The following is an 11,738-nucleotide window of genomic DNA, read 5'->3' on the forward strand; positions in this document are numbered from 1 at the left end:
AGTCGCCCCCTTTACCATACTATAGTTATCTTCTAAGGGCATTAGGTCTTGGTTTAAAACTGAGTATGTCACTCCAGTGTCCACTAAAAATTCTACCTTCTTTTGTTCTTTCCCTAGCTTTACCAGCGGATCCGCTAGGGTAGATTCCTCAGGTCCCCATCAGTCCTCCTTCATATGGGCCACTGCCCTTCCTTTCTGATTACTTCGTCCCCTTTCCTTAACTTTCCATTTTTCCGGACACTAATTTTTCCAGTGCTCAAACCGTTTGCATATTGCGCATTGATTTTTTTTCTTAATTGAGGCGGTCCTCGCCTAGGTTTCCTTTCTTCTTCTTCCCTAACAACTGCCAGTACCCTTCTCTGTCCTCGCTTATAATCTTCTTCTCTATTTCTGAACACTCTCCATGCTTCATCCAGTAATACTTCCAGGTTTCTAGTTTCTGTGAAACGCAGCTTCTGAAGCTTGCGTCTCATGTCCCCTGTAGATTGTCCTAAAAAAAGAGAAACTAATTGTTGTAGTCCTACCTCTGACCCCGGATCCAATGGTGTGTTGCGACGCATTACGTCCCTCAGTTGATCCAGGAATTCTGATGGTGACTCAGAAGGACCTTGTTTAATTTCATATAATATTGACCAATTTATAGTTTTGGGAATAGCCCTCTCCATTCCTTTTACAATCCACTCCTGGTATGCCTGCAATCTTTCCATATGTGCAAACCTGTTTGCCTCCCATTTTGGATCTTGGAGGGGAGATATTCTTTAACATCTCCTCCCATAGTTTTATAATAATCCTCAGCCAAATTCCCTGCAGTTTTTAAAACTAGTTGCTTTTCCTTCTCAGTCAAATGATCTAACAATAGCTGTATATCATTCCAGTCGGGATTATGTTGTTTTACAATAAACGGAAAGTATCTGGTCACGCTTGTCGGATTGTTATGGTAATCCCTGGCAACCTTTTTCCATGCCTCTAAATCGGTAGTAGAGAAAGGTACCTTAATTAACATTGTCCCTCCGTTAGGTCCTACTGCCTCTCGGAGAGGTGCCTGCAAGACCAGTGGAGCAGACTTTTTCCTGGTGTGGGAGGATACTGGACTACCCAGGGGAGTGGAGGGTCCATCCGAGTCCTCATCCTGTTCCTGTGGTCGAGGGGGAGGCTTAAACAAATTGGTTAGATCCTGCTCTGGTACCTGATGAATCTTATCTGCTCTAGTGCATCTTTGCCCAATACTGCACGCTGAACAACACCGTTCCAGTCTGCCTTTAAATTCCTTTTTATTATCTTGTTCAAGGGTGAGTACCAAAGGGTCCTGTGGAGGTACAATCCCGCAGTCCCTTTGCCACTCTGGATGATTTTGGAGAGTGAAAAACATGTCTGCATATGATATCTCATCCCACTTCCCTTCTCTCCTCAAAAACAACGTTAGTTGTAAAAGGGTGTTATAATCAAGAGTCCCATTAAATGGCCACTTGGCTTCATTCTCTAATTTATATAGTGGCCACCATTGATTACAATATTTAACAAGATTTGTTTTGCTTTCTGTGTTTCCTGTCCCAGCAATATCTTTCCAGTGGGCCAATATGCATCCCAGAGGGCTGCTCTTTATAACTCCCCGTTGTGTGTTTCCCATTTTAAAAATTATTTTCTTTTTAATTTCCACTTAAAGCGTTTCTTACACAGTATCTTAATTCTGTCCCAGTTCTTTTCCCATATATCCCAAAGCTCTGGAATTAAGCTACTCTTACCACATACAAATTTTATTATTGCTGACTCCTGTCTAGCCCTTTCCCAATTGTAAAGATTCAGAAGTGCCATTTCGGGTAAGCATTTAGTGCATTCAGGCCTTCACCTATCAGATGCACAATACCACCTTTGTTTATAGAGTTTACACTCCAGCAATACCCAGGCTTGATGGTAAACCCCTCTATTATAAAAGTTATAAGGTATTAATCCACAAACAAAACAAGGAATTCTGTCTTCAATCGGGGGAAGAGCAATTTCAGAGGGTTGTTCCCAATCTAATGCTACAGGTCTCGCTAGAGGGGTTACATATAATCCCTCCAATCGATATAGACCATTTTCCCTTCTTATCCACTCACTCTCATCATTCAAATAATCACTGGGTTCCAGCACAAACCACTGGAGGAGACACTCACTATTCCTTCTCCTCCTACTCATTCATTCATTCCTGCATGCTTCAGAGGCATTCAACACAAAGATCAGATTACAAGAAAAACCTCAGGCTTGAATATGGGGGCACCAAAAATTAATCACAGGCTCAAATAACACTTTTTACAATCTGACATACACTTCTTTTGCTTCATTCGTCTGTGGCCACTCTCCTTGCGGAGAACACGGAACCGCAGATCAGAACTCCACACTCGCTTCGCAGCTGTGCTGCGTCTCATACACACACACAGATACTCATTCACTCATCTAAAAGCTAGCTTAATATAATGTTGTTTATAACTGATCTGAGTTGTTTACTCTTGGATCCACAATTTGCTGATGTTATATCTTGGTACCGGGCACAGCATACAAACGTTTTTAGGTGGTAATACAGTTTCCTAAACATACATAAAATTCCTAGGCATTTCACAAATTAAATACACAATTACTACATTCCAGTTGATATCCTTCCAACAGCTGTTAATGTTTTACCAAAACCACTCAAGAGGTTCCGCTTACCCTTCTCCTGCTTCATATACAGTCATTAGCAGGTCCATCCTGGCTCCCAAAACTGGGATGCAGCGGTGACCTCAGATTCACTTGATCTACTCCCAAGATCGCTACCGGCCACTCTATCGGTCAGCAAATCCCCTTTACCAACATACAGGGTACCCTCCTCCCATACGGGGACTATGCTGTACACCAGACGCCTCTGCGCGATTTATCAGCAGCCCCAGCCAAGTGTACGACTTATTGGCTTCCCTTGTTAAACATACCATTTGTCCGCAGCTGTAGATGGTCATTGTTTGCCCCCGCAGTGAGTGGCTGGGAGCGGAGTTCCTCCGAGAAAGGACTCAGGGCACGCCTAGGATGTCCGCTCCTCAGTCTATCCTGCAGCCAAGCAAAGCACGACCTATCTGGGTCACCAAAATGACTTGCGGAAACACGACTCCACAACCTATAAGGTTATAAAGTAGGTAGGTTTATTCAGCGCTGAGACGCACGGGGGATCGCTCCACCACAAACGTGCTCACCTCTCATGGCACCTTGTCTTGGCTTTATGCTACAAAGCATCACATATTCATAATATGCCTATACATACGCATGACCTATCCCCGCTTCGTATTATAATGAGCCTGAAAGTCTTTTTCATATGTTCTGCCCCGGTCTCCTCCTAGTTGCGTCTGCGGCAGTGTGTCCCAGTGGTCATGGGCTGGGGTCACAAAGATGAAGTAGCTCCTATTCCTCACTGTTGAACATTTTACCTCCGTTCCTTGCACAGTCTCTGTAGCCTCCTGGATTCAGGCCGGACCATAGGGTTGGTTTTGACCAGTTTTTAGGGCTGTCTTCCTATTCCATCAGGAAGTGTTCTGTCACAGCTTCCATTAATCAAGGTTTCCATAATGTTCTGCTCTCTGGCCCATCAACTATGATCTATTATCCTATTTAATCTTAGTTATCTTTTGGGCCTCTAGCCCCTAGCCTGATCTCTAAGTCTTCCATCTTTATCTCTAAACTAAGTTATACCTTCATTTCTTGAGTGCCTAATTTCTATATCCTATTTTAATTTCCTAGCTCCTCATCTCAATTACAGCCAAAGAGATCGCAAAAAACATCAAAGAAATGAGCAGAAATGCAGCACCAGGGCCAGATGGCCTAACTCTGAGGCACCTCATTGAAATTGATCCAGATTACACCCAAATAATGGAGCTATTCAATTTATGGTTACTATCTGGCACCATTCCAGACATTATCAAAGAATGTAGAACTGTTCTCATATCAAAATCAGCTCTACCGAAATGCCAAAATGACATCAACAACTGGCGACCGATTGCAATGGGATCAAGTGTCCTAGGACTCTTCTCAAAGATCTTAACAGCGAGACTAACAAAAGCATGCCAAATTAATCCAGATCATCAGGATGCTCTGAAAACTTAAAACTCCTGAAGCTGTTAATAAGAAAAGCCAAGAGAGAACGGTGGCCCCTCAGAGTAGTATTTGTGGACATTGCCAAAACCTTCAACACAGTCAGCCACTCTACATAATTGAGGTCCTTAAACAAAAGGATGTAGACAATCACATTATTACCCTGATCTCAAATACGTACAAAAATACCAACACATACATTGACATGAAGAATGAGCAGTTGGATCCATTTGGGATTCAGACTGGTGTAAAGCAGGGTGATCCAATGTCTCCCATTCTATTTAACCTATCCTTAGACTCCCTACTATGCAAACTAGAAGATGAAGGAATTGGCCATCAACACTATTCCACACATATAACAACTATGGCTTTTGCCGATGATTTGGTATTACTAAGTAGCTCTTGGGAAGGAATGCAAAAGAATCTTGAAATTGTAAAAATATTTTGCGAACTAACAGATCTTAAAACACAAGGAGAAAAGTGCCATGGCTTCTACATCCAGCTGACGAAGGACTCGTACACTATCAATGACTGTCCTCCCTGAACCATCAAAGGCACTCCTCTCAACATGATACATCCCAGTAACACCGAAAAATACCTGGGCCTGCTTATAGATCCTTGGGTAGGAATATCAAAACCAAAGCTACTAGATAAAATGAAAGATTGGCTACAAAGAATCGAAAGATCCCCCTTAAAACCATTCCAAAAAATTGACATCTTAAGAACTTGTACTATCCCCCAAATAATTTATCTGGCAGACCACTCACATGTCAAAATCACATATTTAGATACACTAGATTTAACAATTAGAAACGCAGTGAAACAATGGTTACACCTACCCCCAAGTACATCTGATGCCGTGTTATATTCCAGCAGTACAGATGGAGGATTAGGACTAACATGACTCTCTGCTCTAATCCCCAGTGTACAAGCCAGAAGATTGCACAGAGTTGTACAGTCCTCTGATGAAACAATTAAAACAATTGTCAGCAATGAAGATATCGAAAAAGAATTTGAACATCTGTGGATAGCTGCTGGAGGAGATAAAGATAGAATACCATCAATTTGGGACCCAAGAGCTGTCACAATAATAACAGATGATATAATAAATAAAGGAGATTCAGAATGGGAAAGACCTACACCAAAAACAGTCCTTCCAAAACCCTGTAATTGACGACGACAAGAATTCCAAAATTGGACTAAATTGCTGTCCCAAAGCCAGGGAATCACTAACTTTGAAAAAGATAAAATTAGCAACAACTGGATTGAACATTATAGAGGCATTCCTCAGAGAAAACTTATCACTGCCCTACAATTAAGAGCAAATGTCTATCCCACCAGGGAATTCCTACCGAGAGGCAGAAAAACGATGTATAAAAACTCATGTTGTCACTGTCAGGCTGAAAATGAAACATGCGCACATATAACTGGCTTCTGTCCCATAGTACAAGATGCCAGAATCAAGAGGCACAACAAAATTTGCAGTGTATTAATTGACGGAGTGGAAAAGAAAGAATGGATGATATTCCAAGAACCAATGATTAACGATAAGCAAAATGAGTTATATAAACCAGACCTAGTGTTTCTAAAAGACGACAAAGCTATAGTAGTAGATGTCACAATTAGATATGAAAGTAAATTGGAAACATTACAGGAAGCTGCAACAGAAAAAGTTAAAAAATACAAACACCTCAAAGATCAAATCCAAGAATTAACAAATGCCACCAATATTAAATCTATGGGTTTTCCTTTGGGCTCTTGTGGCAAATGGTATCAGGGCAACTATGAACTTTTGACTGACCTGGTGTACTGGGTCTGGCTGAGCCGGAATTGGTTTTCCCCTGTAGCAGCCCTCATGGTGCTGTGTTTTATGCTGGGAGCTGGCAGGGTGTTGATAGCACACTGGTGTTGTGGCTACTGCTGAGTAGTGCTTACACAGCACCAAGGCTCTTTCCGACATTTTCCTCCCACAGTGGGACAGGGTGGACAAGATCTTGGGAGGGGACACAACCAGGACAGCTGACCCAAACTGACCAAAGGGATATTCCAGACCATATGACATCCGCTCAAGTATAAATCTGGGAAAAAGGACGAAGGTGGCAGGCTCACCCTTGGTCCTCCGAGGCGACCACTACGCATATCGGAGCCCTGCTTCCTGAGAAGGCCCAGCATTGCCTGTTAATGGGAAGTAGAGAATAAATCTGTTTTCTTTTTTGCTTCTGTGCACGGACCTTTGCTTCGCTTTGCTTATATTAAAACTGCTGCTGTTTTACCCACAAGGGTTGGGGTTTTTTTCCCATCTTATTTTCTTTCCCCTCTTTGCACTGTTGAGAAAAAAGAGGGAAGGGGGGAGGGGGGGAAGTGATAGAGCGACTTGGTGGGTACCTGGCATTTAGCCAAGGTCAAACCACCACATTCTTTTTTGGCACCCAACGTGGGGCCAGACAACGGCAGTTTTAGATTAAGTATGCTATAGCTATAGCAGTTATTAAGCGACAAGCTCTTGTGCTGGTCATGGGTTTGTTGAGTGCGCTGCTTATCTTTATTTTGCTAAGCTCGGGAACATGCTGGAAGAAATTGGGAACATCATGAGTGGTTTTATTCTGCAAGCTCCCGAGGTACTTCTTCACCCTTATGTTAGCTATTTGATACTGTTCATTAATGCTGTTCGCCTATTGTGGGTTGTGTGGAGCTCGGTATGTTTTTGGTGTAAGAGAAGGCAAATTTTGGGTGAACCAATACCAAAATGTGCCCTGAGGCAGCCTGTCCCTGGGTGGCAGGGGGAGTGGAAAGATTTGGGCAGATTCCTAGGATGGTTATCTGTGGAATGGCTGGAAAATAACGGACATATTATGAGCGATCCAAACCGAGGGGCCTCACTGTAACAGCAAGCTGCAGCTGTGTTCAAGGACAAAAACAAGGCCGAGACGGCCTGAGAAACTACATTCCTTCCCAAGAGATAAAGATGTTGGAATGTCGAAAACAGGGGGTCTACCTGGGGGGAGAGCATCGCGTGGACACCACACCGGGACCAATCATAGGGGGCAAAAGGGCGCGTGAACAAGTAGCTTTAGCCTATTAGCAATAAGATAGCGGCACGTGAAGCTTGAGATAGAGTATAAATTGCTGTGTAACCTTTAATAAAGTGGCATCAACTTGATCACATTGGTCGTCTAAGTTGTGTCCGAGACTTCTGCGTCAGCAGTTATCACCTCCTGTAGCCTGGGATCTTACCCCTGAACAGGCAAACAACCCCACAAAATTGACACAACACCTGATAGAAGGGTGCCTTGACTATCCCAGTGAAAATCATCAACTCCTAGCGCTGTACTGGGGTCTGGCCTATGCTTATCGAGCTGCAGTTCAGTGCTCTCAAAGGACTGTGGTTGAGATGGGAACTCAAACAATAACAACAACAGCAGAGATTGCCCCAGTAGTAAAAAAGAAACAGTGGACCAGGAGAACAACAGGTCCATACCCTCGATTAATAAGGGAGGAGAAAGAAGAGGAAAACCTTGATCAAGAAGCGGGTCCTTCAGCAAAGGGATTGGAAGAGGGAATAACAGAACTCAAACAGGAGGCGGAAACTACCCGGTCCCTTACGTCACCAGAACTGTGAGATCTGCAGAAAGACTATCGCTGCCAACCGGATGAGTGGATTGCTGCCTGGCTGCTTCAATGCTGGGATAATGGGGCTGATGCTCAGCAGCTGGAAGGTAAGGAAGCCCAACAGCTGGCTTCCCATGCTAGAAATCGAGGAATTGAAAGGGGAATTGGAAAAGAAACAGCAATTTGCAGTCTGTGGAGACGGCTCCTTTCAAGTGTTAAAGCAAAATATCCTTTCAAGGAAGATCTTATGGGCAACTCCCCAGGGAAGTGGATTACTTCAGATGAAGGTGTCCAGTACCTGAGAGAATTAGCAGTGCTGGAAGTCATCTATGGATCCAGGTAATGATGAAGCCCCTAAAAATCCAGAGGATGTCCTGTGCACACGGGCCATGTGGATGAAGGTGATTAAAGGTGCGCCATCCTTGTATTCTGCTGGCTTGGCTGTGATGTACTACCCAGAAATGGATGTGGGAGAAGGACCAGGACATACACCAACTGTGGAGACAGTCTCTTCCTGGCATCAAAACTTTGAAGAGAGTCTTGGTACCTCCTCCTCTCTACGGTCGAGCGCCTTGGATGTCAGGAGCACCCCAAGAAAGCAGTTTTCTTCCACTCCAGTCAGAGGGAAAGGGAACGCCAGGCACGTGACACGTGGTGAACTTTGGTTCTTCCTGCGTGACCAGGGAGAGGACATGAGGAAGTGGGATGGTCAACCCACCTTTAAGTTGGAAGCTCATGTACATGCATTGTGAGGAAAGACCCCTGCCAAGAAGAAGACATCCAAGAAGGTTGTTAATGTAGCTGTTGTGAAACCACAAGAAAGTAATCAGTGATCTCCCAGATACAGGAAGACTGAGATCACCTCCCTTGAACCTGATGAAGGAATCTCCGGCCTGGAACGGCAAGGGTCAGACAGTGAATACTCTGATCAAGAACAGGAATAGAGGGCCCCTGCCTCCAGCCAGGAGTAGGAAAGGGATGATCAAGTGTATTGTACAGTGTGGATTGGACGGCCTGGCACATCAAATCCACAGAAGTACCAGGCTTTAATTGACACCAGGGCACAGTGTACGTTAATACCATCAAGTTATAGAGGGCCAGAACCTATCTGGATCTCAGGAGTGACAGGGGGATGTCAAGAACTGTCAGTACTGGAGGCCGAGGTTAGCTTGGCCAGGGACAAGTGGGAAAAACATCCCATTGTAACTGGCCCAGAAGCCCCTTGTATCTTGGGCATTGACTACCTCAAGAGGGGGTATTTCAAAGACCCAAAAGGATACCGATGGGCTTTTGGTGTGGCCAGTGTGAACACAGAGAAGGTCAAACAGTTGTCTAATCTGCCTGGCCTCTCAGAAGATACTTTTGTTGTGGGACTGTTGCAAGTTGAAGAAAAACAGGTGCCAGTTGGTACGAGGACCATGCACCGACGGCATTATCGCACAAACCGAGACTCTCTGGCTCCCATCCAAGAACTGATTCATCAACTGGAGACCCAAGGTGTCATCAGTAAGACATATTCGCCTGTTAATAGCCCAATATGGCCGGTGCGAAAGTCTGACGGAGGGTGGAGGTTAACAGTAGACTATCGTGGCCTGAACGAAGTGACGCCACCACTGAGTGCTGCTGTACCAGATATGTTAGAGCTCCAATATGAACTGGAGTCAAAAGCAGCCAAGTGGTACACCACAATTGACATTGCCAATGCATTCTTCTCAATTCCTTTGGCAGAAGAGAGCAGACCACAGTTTGCTTTCACGTGGAGGGGTGTCCAATATACCTGGAATCGACTACCCCAGGGGTGGAAGCACAGCCCCGCTATTTGTCATGGACTAATTCAAACTGCACTGGAACAGGATGATGCCCCTGAACAGCTACAATACATCGATGACATCACTGCGTGGGGCAACGAGGCAGAAGAAGTGTTCAAGAAAGGTCAAAGAGTAATTGAGATTCTTCTGGGAGCTGGGTTTGCCATAAAGAAAAGCAAGGTCAAGGGACCAGCACAGGAGATTCAGTTCTTGGGAATAAAATGGCAAGATGGACGCCGCCATGTGCCTATGGAGGTTGTCAACAAGATAGCAGCTATGTCTCCACCGACCAACAAGAAGGAAACACAAGCTTTCTTAGGACTTGTGGGATTTTGGAGAATGCATATTCCAGGTTACAGTCAGCTTGTGAGCCCTCTCTATCAAGTAACCCGAAAGAAGAACCATTTTGAGTGGGGTCTTGAGCAACAACAAGCCTTCGAGCACATCAAACAGGAAATAACTCGGGCAGCAGCTCTTGGGCCTGTTCGGACAGGACCAGCTGTGCAAAATGTACTTTACACAGCAACTGGGGAACATGGCCTCACATGGAGCCTCTGGCAGAAGATACCAGGTGAAACTTGAGGTCGACTATTAGGATTTTGAAGCCGGGGATATCGAGGATCAGAAGTCCACTACACTCCGACTGAAAAGGAGATACTAGCAGCATATGAGGGGATTCGAGCCACTTCAGAAGTTGTTGGTACAGAAGGACAGCTCCTCTTGGCACCACAATTGCCTGTATTACATTGGATGTTCAAAGGAAACATCCCTTCTATGCACCATGCAATCAGTGCTACCTGCAGTAAATGGGTAGCGTTAATCATGCAATGAGCTCAACTGGGAAAACCCAACCGTCCAGGGATCCTGGAAGAGATCATGGACTGGCCAGAAGGTAGAGATTTTGGAGCACTGCCTGAGGAGGTGGCTCGTGCCCAAGAAGCACCACCATATAACGAGTTACCAGAAGATGAAAGGCGGTATGCTCTGTTAGATCCTGTCATGTGGTAGGAAAACATCGAAAGTGGAAAGCTGCTGTGTGGAGTCCCACAAGACAAGTCATTGAGGCCACTGAAGGAGAGGGCGAGTCAAGTCAGTTTGCAGAAGTAGAAGCGATCCAACTAGGCCTAAAGATTGCTTAACGAGAAAAGTGGCCAGTACTGTATCTCTACACTGACTCCTGGATGGTGGCTAATGCCCTGTGGGGGTGGCTACAGGTGGGTACCGCATGGCAGCCAATGTGTCTGGGTAATGGGGTGGTGTGTGCACATGTTCGCATGGCGTGGGGAACTGGTTAAAAAAAAAAATCTTCCCTTTTCATTCCTTTTTGCATATTTCTTTGATATATTCTATCGAAACCAAAATTAACTCTTGAACGAGGCGGCTGCCAGGTCTCCCCTTCTCCGGGACGGGAGGCGGCCTTCAGATCTCCCCGTCTCATGGGCGGGAGATGAAAGTCAGGTCTCCCCCTCTCCGGGGCGGGCGGCACCCTTCAGGTCGCCCCGTCTCCGGGGCGGGCGGCGGCCGTCAGGTCTACCCGTCTCCGGGGCGGGCGGCGGCCGTCAGGTCTACCCGTCTCCGGGGCGGGCGGCGGCCGTCAGGTCTACCCGTCTCCGGGGCGGGCGGCGGCCGCTAGGTCACCGGGCTCCACGTTACCGTCGGCTGCCGCAGCGACCGCCGAAAAGGGCTGCCAGGTCTACCCGGATTCGGTGGGACTTGGCCAGCGGGCAGACCTGTTCGCTCCGGCACTTCCTCCAAGGGGTCGCTGTTTCTCTCTGCCTCCAGTTACGTCGTCGTAAGAGGCGGCGTCTCTTGAGCGCCCCCCCCGTGGGTCCTCAGATGCTGTCCTTAGTACTTTTTTTCGGCGGGGACCGATAGTCTACGTATATAGGGGCATGAGGCGTCTCTGCTCCGGAGGGGCGCGCGCGAGCGAGCCAGGGCACGCGGCTTAGCCGGCGAAGTGGAGCGCTGGGCGGCCGCTGCCGGTGGTTCCCCCCGGGCGGTTGGGCACGGTTCTCAACCCGGTGCTTGTCGGGCAAGCCTACACAGAGCGAGGGGGGGCCCCGGGAGATGCGGAGCGGTACAGCAGCGGGGCAGCGCGTCTGGTCGCTAGCGAGTGAGTGGTGAGAAAGCGGATGGCCGGAGAGAACACTGGACAGGCCAAAGACCGGTGACCGGTGGCGGTCGGCGGCACTTGGAACGCTGGATACCGGGGGAGCCGAGCCCCCGAGA

This window comes from Strix aluco, chromosome 39 (assembly GCF_031877795.1).
Source record: "Strix aluco isolate bStrAlu1 chromosome 39, bStrAlu1.hap1, whole genome shotgun sequence".
Lineage (NCBI taxonomy): Eukaryota > Metazoa > Chordata > Aves > Strigiformes > Strigidae > Strix > Strix aluco.